The following is an 11,172-nucleotide window of genomic DNA, read 5'->3' as shown; positions in this document are numbered from 1 at the left end:
CGAACAGCGACGACATACGTAAAACAGCAACGCACGGTCTAGATGTAGAGATCGTGAAAATACTACAGAATAATGATTTATCAGAATATGAAAAAGCAAAGCGATATACAATGTTGTTGCAGAGATACCTGGTGTTGAGTAAGCAGGCTGATAGTGAAATGTCAACTTTAGCTCTTTTATCACCCGTTGCAAAATCTGTTGATGAATCAAATAATACGACACAGCCTATTGCCCCCGATGCTGTTTATCATGAGCTTTTGAGCGGTGTTAATGACCGGTATAAGAAAAACTGTGAAATACTATTGAGTAAAATGACACGCTCTAAACACATCACAGACTGGAACAGTAAAGGGGAGTTTCTGTACAAAGGCGTCACTGTGCCTGGTTCCAACATGTTAGATTTAATAAGAAGCATCACGCAAAGTAACGGTGTGTCGATCCGTAATATACCGAATGGTTGGCCTGAATTTATGCGGGCTATGTCTGAATTGAATATTCCCTCAACCGTCATAGCCAATGCGGGGAATAGAATGTGTTTAGAACGATTAAAAGCTGAGATGCAGGATGACTCTGATGGCGCTGTGACATCGCCCATGTCGTTACAAACCCTTAACAAAGGGCGAATAAATGTTTTAAGTCCCCCAGGTTTAACAACACCGCATGGTTACTTACTGCCTAGGAAAAGATCCGTAAATCTATTTCAGGATTCACAGTGGCTGAAACTATAACATATAACTAATTTATATTATTTTTATACACTGTATTTTGTGTTGGTATTTTGCGCCACAATGTTTAACTTATGTCAATAATATTTTATGTAATGTTTTAAACTCATCTTTACCGTGTTATATATATATATATATATACATATATCAATAAAATATGCTTATGCTTTATAAAACAACGTTTTGTTCTTTGTTTCTATTGCTGTAAACGGAAGAAATTTCAAGCACACGATATAAAGTTTAATAAACAACGTTGTTTATTAGAAAAACATCATAGGTATGATGCGTTGTACATAAAACGTATCAAACAGAATGTTGATTACAAGTTACACAAACAATACAACGTTGTGCGTAACACGCTTCACACACAGCGTTGTGCGTGAAACGTTTTATGTACAACGTGTCAATGACACGTTGTACATAAAACGTTTCACGCACAACGCTGGTTACAAGTTACGCAATTCTGTATATATCTATATGCATAATGATTCAGACAATGGCTTCTTGGTAGTCGTCTTACAAAATTTGAAACAAAACAATCATTACGTTTTGTGTCATCACTAAAACGGGCCAGTACATCCACATATTTGTATTTTTTACACATGTAAAATATAAAGTATATGCAATATTGACCGCAAACGGTACTGTTAAAATTTTGCAACTGCATATTTTGGTGATAAACACTTTTTGAATTCAAGTTTAAAAAATGTATTATTGCCTTTGGGAATAGGGGGCTGTCAGGGGCTAACCCGTAAGAATCAAAAAAGTAACATTCACGTTGTTCGTTAAAATAAGCGGCCAACCAGTGCTCACCCGGCTGCCCGCTGCTATGCGTATTGATTACAAACGCGCAGGGATATTGCAACAGTTTACTGACCGGTAACATATCGCACGGATACGTTCCTTTAAAAACATGCCTTGTGCTTTGCACGGCGTACAGAATACAGTTTATCTGTAATGTGTTCATTTTTTCAGCAGCGTAGTGTTAGTTTATTTCATTTATAGATAATCGTACAGCACATCGCGCCTTTGATTAATCTCGATGATGTTATCAAATAGAGCGTATATTATCACATTGACTGTCCGGTCCAACGCTTCTGCAAAGCGGAATTCGGCACGTAGATTGCCTGTTCTTATCAGGGAAAGGTGTTCTCCACACTCCTGTTCTGGTGAAAGGTCAAAAGCGAATAGCGTGTAGCCCCTGAGGTACTCTTCGCGGTCAATCAGTATACCATTGTCAGATTTCTGCTTATTTGTGATTTGTATGAGTGACATATACTCTCTTACAGCATTACCGCTTTCAAAGTCGGGTTGAAATGGCTTGGCGGGGTGCGGCGTTCCATCCAGATAAAGGGACGCAAAACTTACATTTTTATGTTCAAAGCACAGGGGGTTCCGGTTATGGATTCCTGAAAATGATTCGTTATCCACAAAACCTGCTATAACTGTTTTCGGTACTTGTCCTAAAAATAAATTTTCTAGATTAAATACTCTACTGCCTGTTGGTACGCTGTAGATTTTCATCCCAACGCGGTCAATCGCGTATTTCGCGTTACCGTTTAACAGAGCCTGCGCGTGCCCAATCCGCACGGCCGGTGAGACCTGAACTCTTTTCACGAACAGGGATGCAGCTGTGATCTGTATTTTAAAGGCATCCGCCTCAGACGACATTAAGCAGAATGCGTCTTTGTTTCTGGTTAGTTTAATCTTCAGATCAACGGCGTTTAAAATTAGTTTATGTTGATGGAAGAGGTCGCAGTGAAGCGGGCCTAGCAGTTCAACAGTGCGACTCTGCGCTGTTGCGCCTGCTCGTTTTTTGAATCCCGTATTCGGGCCGTCCAGCGCCGTGTTGTTAAATTCACCATCCACATCTTTGTAAAATAGTCCTGTTGTGTGTTTTGTTGACAATGCGTCCGAGCTGTAATTTAATATAGTCTCAATGTACGCGCGGTATGCGTAAAGATTGTTGGATTGTGATATGAGCCTGTCGCCCAAAGTTACATCCACTTGGTTGAATAAAGTCGCTATTGGGTAATTAATAAGCGCGACCCGCGCACCTTGCGGTATCGGCGTGTTATCGGTTCGTACGATCTTACATGTCACGTACAACAGCGTATTGTTCAGATCGTAGTAGTGTTCACCGCTGGCTGCTATATAAAATTCAAGCGGAGCTGTGTCGGATAACGCCGCTAAAGGTTGAACTTCGACGTATAGACTTTTCTCTATGCTAGTTTGTGTCGGGGGCACGTCAAAAAGATCCAGCTCTGTTTTTGCACATTCAACGGATTCGTGGTGTATGAAAGACATGTTTAAAAAATATCACCAACGGCACTCTTCGGCTTTCTCTTCTTCTTTGAGTTGCGTCGTCTCTGTTTTTTATTTAAAAAGGGTATGTCCCAAGGCGGAAGCGTTATCACACGCTTCTGTTTTCTTTTAGACACGCCTTTTCTTGTATATATTAGTCCTGAACCGTCTTGCTTTGCTTGGTTCGCCTCGTGTATCTTATTCACAACGGCCGTTGTGGCTTGCCCGATAACATCTTTCGCTATATTACGAACCGCTGTCTTCATATGCGGTTTAGCCAACTCTAAACCTCTCCGGAAAAGAGGAACAGCTTTTCTGAAAAGACTTCGAAAAATACCGCCTAAACCGCAGCCGTACATGTATGCGCTGCCGTGAAAACCTGGTAATCCATTACCGGCTTGAGATTTATAATATTGCGCATAGAGTCCCGGATCGCCATAATTTTTTACAGCGACCATTCTGCTTAGTTAATAAAATTCAGTTTTGCGGCGCCTGAAGTGTAGCTTCACGATCGCTTTCCCAAACTTAAATGCCATGTTCTCGTTTTGGTCGTTCTTTATCTCTATGGCTATCGTGTCAAAATGTGTTTTGCACAATGGTACGTAATCGGGTTTCTCGTATCGTATTGTGACAACCTCATTGTTATAACCCTTCATTTCAACAGTGCGAAGTAGCGGTACATAACTATCCCCGACCCGTTGGTGTTCGATAATGTCTGTGTACACGTACATCGTATATTGGCCGCCTTTGATGTCGGCGCATGGTTTAGAAATATTAGTTTTAGGTTGTAAACCCAGTATCCATGTCAGCTTAGAACCGGCGTGGATTTGATACAACAGTTTACTGTCACATGTTACAACGCGTGCAAATGGGTCATACGTTAGTCTTAATCCAACGTCCAGTTTCAGTTGTACAATTTCAGCGTTGATTACGTTCAGTAACGCTTCGATTGTTTCATAAAAACCGGGTTTAATGCACAAACTCGCGACTCTCGCCACCGGCTGTTCCGCCGTTCCATCCCATGATAATTGCAGTCTACAATCTTGTAAATCCAATGTATTCCACGTATGCGGGTATTGTACCTCAGTAAGTGCCACTTCCCATTCGCCATTTAAGTCTATCGGTTTAGCCAACTTTGTCGTATAGTTAGAAATCTTATTTTGCGGGAAGGTAACAGCCGATGCGTTGCTGGGTAAGGTTATGTAGAACGACTTGTCATCCATCGCTCGTCTTGTTAGATACTGATGATCTTTATATGTCTTTTATCACCGATGCTGCGACCCAACTGTTAAATTTTGCGGGGTAACCGCGCCACTTGACTAACGCGTATTTACGGCCTCTGACCGTCTTATTTTTTAAAATCTTTTCCACTTTGTAAACTCTGTTATAGTTTTTTGGTATGCTTTGAAGCTCTTCGGGGTAAAAACTACCTGTTATAACTTCACCATACAGATCTGTCAACTTATAAAGCGGTTTAATCCCTTTAGTGTTCACACTATGTACAACAAAAATCTCCTCAGAAAAGCTCTGTTCGTAACCTTTCTGAAATATGTCCTTATATTTAGAAATACGGACGTGGTCACCGATTCCTAAACAAACTGGTGCTTTCTTACTTCTAAAGTAATCACCGTAGGTCGTTTTGAAGACACTCAATGCGTTAGAGTCATTCACATCGTTTGGAGCGCACTTAATCGTTCTATGGTATGTGTTATTATAGCTGCGTATGAAATCTTGTAAAACGTCTATATATCTGTAGGTATTCTTTGCCGTGAAATAGCGCCACATGCGTGTTTTTAAAGTCCTATTGAAGCGCTCTATAACAGCCGCTTTCACATCGTTATTGGTCGTGAAATGATTTATACCGTATTTTTCTAACACCTTTTTTAGGTTTCTGTTTAGAAACTCTTTACCATTATCGGTTTGTAGCTTCATCGGCACATCACCGCGCTGGAATATTTTTTCAAAAGCATTAGCGACCGTTGCTGCATTCTTAGCGGTCAGACTTTCACCCCACACCCTCTTACTGAATATATCGATGATTGTTAATATGTATTTAACGCCATCGTTGTATTTTGACAAATCTATCAGCGATACCAAATCGCATTGCCACTGTTGGTTTATACCCGATACACAAATCATGTTCCTTTTATAGTTTTTTCTTGCTGGCTTGTGCAGCGTGTATGCGTCTTGTTCTTGTAACCACTTTCTTACGTCGGATCTTTTAAATTTATTTTTAACCGACCCATAATATTTATCAATGCCGCTAAAACTACCTGGTTTTAACACTGTGTAATATGCATCTTTCATCCGCCTGATTTGACGTTGCGCCGCGTTGCGTGACATTCTGTGACTGGTGTTGCGCGACACTCTGCGACTGGTGTTACGCGAAAATTTTTAATACGGTTTAATATCGAACACTATAAATTTTATATTAATTTTATATTAAGCGATATAAAACACTATCATTTAATATTAAAAGGGGGCGGGTCCTAGGGCAAGGGGGCGTTAACAACTGTCAAGTTTGACAGAAAGGTTGACTTTATCTACTCAGGAGGCTTTAAAATTTTCTTTCTAGTGTCCTTCGTTTGGGAGAAAAATGCAAAGGTACAAGACAGCTTTTCCTTGCCAATATCTCTCTTTTGCAAAGAGCTACGCATTGGAAAATTCAGGGCTATGCCGTGTAGATGATGGCCTAACAGGAGGCTTTAAAATTTTCTTTCTAGTGTCCTTCGTTTGGGAGAAAAATGCAAAGGTACAAGACAGCTTTTCCTTGCCAATATCTCTCTTTTGCAAAGAGCTACGCATTGGAAAATTCAGGGCTATACCGTGTAGATGAAGCACTAACAGGAGGCTTTAAAATTTTCATTCTAGTGTCCTTCGTTTGGGAGAAAAATGCAAAGGTAGCTTGTGCCATCGCCACTCTGCTCCTTGTGCCACCTTGGCGGTTTACATGAGCCACTGCGGTGACGTTGTCTGACTGGATCAGAACCGGTTGGTCGCAAAGTAAGGTCTCCGCTTGACGTAGGGCATTGTATATGGCCCCTAGTTTCAGGATGTTGATGTGAAGACAAGTCTCTTGACTTGACCAAAGACCTTGGAAATTTCTTCCCTGTGTGACTGCTCCCCAACCTTGGAGGCTTGCATCTGTGGTCACCAGGATCCAGTCCTGAATGCCGAATCTGCGTCACTCGAGAAGGTGAGCACTCTGCAGCCACCACAGGAGTGATACCCTGACCCTGGGGGACAGGGTGATCAACCAATGCATCTGTAAATGTGACCCAGACCACTTGTCCAGTAGGTCCCATTGGAAAGTCCTCGCATGGAACCTGCCGAATGGAATGGCTTTGTATGATGCCACCATCTTTCCCAGGACTCGAGTGCAGTGATGCACTGACACAAGTTTTGGTTTCAATAGGTTCCTGACAAGAGTCATGAGTTCCTGGGCCTTTTCTATCGGGAGATAAACCCTCTTCTGGTCTGTGTCCAGAATCATGCCCAAGAAAGACAGACGAGTCGTAGGAACCAACTGCGACTTTGGGATATTGAAAATCCAGCCGTGTTGCTGTAACACTTTCAGTGAAAGTGATACGCTGTTCAGCAACGGCTCTCTTGATCTCGCTTTTATGAGATCGCTCAAGTACGGGATAATTGTGACACATTGCTTGCGCAGGAGAACCATCATTTCCACCATTACCTTGGTGAAAATTCTCTGGGCCGTGGAGAGACCAAACAGCAACGTCTGAAATTGGCAATGACAGTCCTGTACCGCAAATCTGAGGTACGACTGATGAGATGGATAAATTTGGACATGAAGGTTTGCATCCTGTACACAAATGCGGACAACAGGTGTCAAGCCGTGTGTTGCCTTTGTCAAGCTGTAATAAGTAGGGGTAAGGACGTTAACCACCTCAGAACATCCTCCCTTATACGTCACCTGCAGCGCATTAATCATAAGTCAGTGACAAGTTCAAAAACTTTGGATGACAGCGGAAGCAGTCCACTGACCACTAAATCCCTTCCTCTTGTAACCAAGCTCCTGCAAACCACACCACCAACTCCCTCAGTGTCAATTTCCTCCTTAGACAGGAGAGCCAATAGTCCTGCAGGCCATGTCACTGGCAAGTCTGACAAGTCCTCTCCTGCCTGGGATTCCTCCGATGCATCCTTGAGTGTAACGCCTACTGCTGCTGGCGCTGCTGTTGTTGCTGCTGGGAGTCGATCGTCATCCCAGAGGGGAAGTCGGAAGACCACTTGTACTACTTCCAGTAGGCAATTGACTGTCCAGCAGTCCTTTGCGAGGAAGATGAAATATCACAGCAGTCATCCTGCTGCAAAGCGGATAACTCAGGTCTTGTCAGCCTGGGTGGTGAGAAACGTGGTTCCGGTATCCATCGTTAATTCAGAGGCAACTAGAGACTTGATTGAGGTACTGTGTCCCCGGTACCAAATGCCATCTAGGTTCCATTTCTCTAGGCAGGCGATACCGAAAATGTACACGCTTCTCCCAGGGCAAGGCTCACCCATTGCACTCTGGGTGTGCTGCTCCTGCGATTTCCCCAAATGTGGGACACTTGACTGCATAATTTGTGTTTCCTCTGGTCGGCTCTCGTATAATTCAGATCTCTTTGTCTCAGGTCTCTCTCCAGCCTAGTTTGCTGTCTGTTTCCACTTCTCTTTTCTTCAGCCGCTCCCTTCTATGCCCTTGCGCACTATCCTGACTTCTCCCGTCTGCTTACTTTGTGCCTTCCAACGCACAATGCGAACTACAGGTAGTGCTGCAGGGCCCACACCCTTTTAGTTGCCTTACAGAGCAGCTCTGGAGCTGTTACAGTGCCCAGCTGCTGCAAGAAATCAGCTGGAATGCTTCAGGTGCTGGGGCATAGCCAACATGAGCCCCACACCGAAGGAGGGTGAAGGTGTTTAATGCGAATTAGGGGTCATCCAAGGGCCGCAAAAGGCCGCCATGCCCTGCACATCCCTTTTTTCTTTTCATATGCAGACGAGGGTTGAAGCCAACTTTGACCCACTGCTTGGATGGCATCACCATATGCAAATCCATCTGCTGCAGGCCTTCCCCCAGGAATGCTAGCACTAGTTGTTGCATTTGGTTTGTTGTTTGGGGGTGCTTCAGTATTAGGCAGCCTTCTGCCCTCCCATGTTCATCTGAAAATATGTGTTCTCCCTGCAGTTGTTGTCCCCAGATGAGAGTTCCCTTGTGCTGCCTCAGTTGAATCGCCTTTACTTGACAGATATGTGCCTGAGCAGCGGCCCTCCCCAGCCCTATCCCAAATCATACTTATTTTGCATAGGAGATATCATGGTCATGAAGATTGTTCTCCCAGGGTGAGGTTCATTCATTGCATTCTGGGTATGATGACCCCTGTGATTTCCCCAAATGTGGGAAACTCGACTGCATTATTTGTGGTAGTGGGGGACTGTGTTGTGCTTTCCTCTGGTCAGCTCTGGTAAAAGTCAGATTTCTTTGTCTCAGATCTTCCTCTAGCCTTGTTCTTCTTTCGAGAGTTCCCTTGTGCTGCCTCAGTTGGATCTCCTTCACTTGACAGGGGGGTGCCCGAGCAGCGACCCTCCCCAGCTCTAGCCCAACTCCTACTTACCTGCCAGGTGAGATACTATGATCATGTAGGTGCTTCTCCCAGGGCAAGCCTCACCCATTGCACTCTGGGTGTGCTGCCCCTTTGATTTCCCCAAATGTGGGAAACTTGACTGCATAATTTGTGTTTCCCCTGGTCGGCTCTCATATAATTCAGATCTCTTTGTCTCAGGTCTCTCTTCAGCCTAGTTTGCTGTCTGTTTCCACTTCTCTTTTCTTGAGCCGCTCCCTTCTATGCCCTTGCGCACTATCCTGACTTCTCCCATCTGCTTACTTTGTGCCTTCCAACGCACAATGCAAACTACAGGTAGTGCTGCAGGGCCCACACCCTTTTACTTGCCTTACAGAGCAGCTCTGGAGCTGTTACAGTGCCCAGCTGCTGCAAGAAATCAGCTTGAATGCTTCAGGGGCTGGGGCATAGCCAACATGAGCCCCACACCGAAGGAGGGTGGAGGTGTTTAATGCGAACTAGGGGTCATCCAAGCGCCGCAAAAGGCCGCCATGCCCTGCACGCCCCTTTTCTCTTTTCATATGCAGATGAGGGTTGAAGCCAACTTTGACCCACTGCTTGGATGACATCACCATATGCAAATCCATCTGCTGCAGGCCTTCCCCCAGGAATGCTTGTACTAGTAGTTGCATTTGGTTTGTTGTTTGGGGGTGCTTCAGTATTAGGCAGCCTTCTGCCCTCCCATGTTCATCTGAAAATATGTGTTCTCCCTGCAGTTGTTGTCCCCAGATGAGAGTTCCCTTGTGCTGCCTCAGTTGAATCTCCTTTACTTGACAGAGATGTGCCTGAGCAGCGGCCCTCCCCAGCCCTATCCCAAATCATACTTATTTTGCATAGGAGATACCATGGTCATGAAGATTGTTCTCCCAGGGTGAGGTTCATTCATTGCATTCTGGGTATGCTGACCCCTGTGATTTCCCCAAATGTGGGAAACTCTACTGCATTATTTGTGGTAGAGGGGGACTGTGTTTGTGCTTTCCTCTGGTCAGCTCTGGTAAAAGTCAGATTTCTTTGTCTCAGATCTTCCTCTAGCCTTGTTCCTCTTTCGAGAGTTCCCTTGTGCTGCCTCAGTTGGATCTCCTTCACTTGACAGGGGGGTGCCCGAGCAGCGACCCTCCCCAGCTCTAGCCCAACTCCTACTTACCTGCCAGGTGAGATACTATGATCATGAAGGTGCTTCTCCCAGGGCAAGGCTCACCCATTGCACTCTGGGTGTGCTGCTCCTGCAATTTCCCCAAATGTGGGACACTTGACTGCATAATTTGTGTTTCCCCTTGTCGGCTCTCGTATAATTCAGATCTCTTTGTCTCAGGTCTCTCTCCAGCCTAGTTTGCTGTCTGTTTCCACTTCTCTTTTCTTGAGCCGCTCCCTTCTATGCCCTTGCGCACTATCCTGACTTCTCCCGTCTGCTTACTTTGTGCCTTCCAATGCACAATGCAAACTACAGGTAGTGCTGCAGGGCCCACACCCTTTTACTTGCCTTACAGAGCAGCTCTGGAGCTGTTACAGTGCCCAGCTGCTGCAAGAAATCAGCTTGAATGCTTCAGGGGCTGGGGCATAGCCAACATGAGCCCCACACCGAAGGAGGGTGGAGGTGTTTAATGCGAACTAGGGGTCATCCAAGCGCCGCAAAAGGCCGCCATGCCCTGCACGCCCCTTTTCTCTTTTCATATGCAGACGAGGGTTGAAGCCAACTTTGACCCACTGCTTGGATGGCATTACCATATGCAAATCAATCTGCTGCAGGCCTTCCCCCAGGAATGCTTGCACTAGTTGTTGCATTTGGTTTGTTGTTTGGGGGTGCTTCAGTATTAGGCAGCCTTCTGCCCTCCCATGTTCATCTGAAAATATGTGTTCTCCCTGCAGTTGTTGTCCCCAGATGAGAGTTCCCTTGTGCTGCCTCAGTTGAATCTCCTTTACTTGACAGAGATGTGCCTGAGCAGCGGCCCTCCCCAGCCCTATCCCAAATCATACTTATTTTGCATAGGAGATACCATGGTCATGAAGATTGTTCTCCCAGGGTGAGGTTCATTCATTGCATTCTGGGTATGCTGACCCCTGTGATTTCCCCAAATGTGGGAAACTCGACTGCATTATTTGTGGTAGTGGGGGACTGTGTTTGTGCTTTCCTCTGGTCAGCTCTGGTAAAAGTCAGATTTCTTTGTCTCAGATCTTCCTCTAGCCTTGTTCTTCTTTCGAGAGTTCCCTTGTGCTGCCTCAGTTGGATCTCCTTCACTTGACAGGGGGGTGCACGAGCAGCGACCCTCCCCAGCTCTAGCCCAACTCCTATTTACCTGCCAGGTGAGATACTATGATCAGGAAGGTGCTTCTCCCAGGGCAAGGCTCACCCATTGCACTCTGGGTGTGCTGCTCCTGCGATTTCCCCAAATGTGGGACACTTGACTGCATAATTTGTGTTTCCTCTGGTCGGCTCTCATATAATTTAGATCTCTTTGTCTCAGGTCTTTCTCCAGCCTAGTTTGCTGTCTGTTTCCACTTCTCTTTTCTTGAGCCGCTCCCTT

At 45.1% G+C, this 11,172-nt stretch overlaps 3 non-coding genes and 3 pseudogenes across 3 annotated transcripts; all 6 read left to right on the top strand.

Annotated features, from left to right (window-relative positions):
- The first annotated feature begins 8,321 nt into the window (after positions 1–8,321).
- LOC135043510 (U1 spliceosomal RNA) lies at positions 8,322–8,484 on the top strand. The gene has a single exon (XR_010236355.1). It is a non-coding gene; the product is annotated as a U1 spliceosomal RNA (small nuclear RNA).
- Positions 8,485–8,636: 152 nt separating this feature from the next.
- Positions 8,637–8,778, top strand: LOC135043507 (U1 spliceosomal RNA; annotated as a pseudogene).
- A 692-nt stretch (positions 8,779–9,470) lies between these two features.
- Positions 9,471–9,634, top strand: LOC135043509 (U1 spliceosomal RNA). The gene has a single exon (XR_010236354.1). It is a non-coding gene; the product is annotated as a U1 spliceosomal RNA (small nuclear RNA).
- Positions 9,635–9,786: 152 nt separating this feature from the next.
- Positions 9,787–9,922, top strand: LOC135043505 (U1 spliceosomal RNA; annotated as a pseudogene).
- A 698-nt stretch (positions 9,923–10,620) lies between these two features.
- On the top strand, positions 10,621–10,784 carry LOC135043508 (U1 spliceosomal RNA). Its single transcript, XR_010236353.1, has one exon. It is a non-coding gene; the product is annotated as a U1 spliceosomal RNA (small nuclear RNA).
- Positions 10,785–10,936: 152 nt separating this feature from the next.
- On the top strand, positions 10,937–11,090 carry LOC135043506 (U1 spliceosomal RNA; annotated as a pseudogene).
- The last annotated feature ends 82 nt before the right edge of the window (positions 11,091–11,172 follow it).

Source organism: Pseudophryne corroboree, unplaced genomic scaffold (assembly GCF_028390025.1).
Source record: "Pseudophryne corroboree isolate aPseCor3 unplaced genomic scaffold, aPseCor3.hap2 scaffold_869, whole genome shotgun sequence".
In the NCBI taxonomy this organism is placed as follows: Eukaryota; Metazoa; Chordata; class Amphibia; order Anura; family Myobatrachidae; genus Pseudophryne; species Pseudophryne corroboree.
This window is presented reverse-complemented; position numbering and strand designations above follow the sequence as displayed.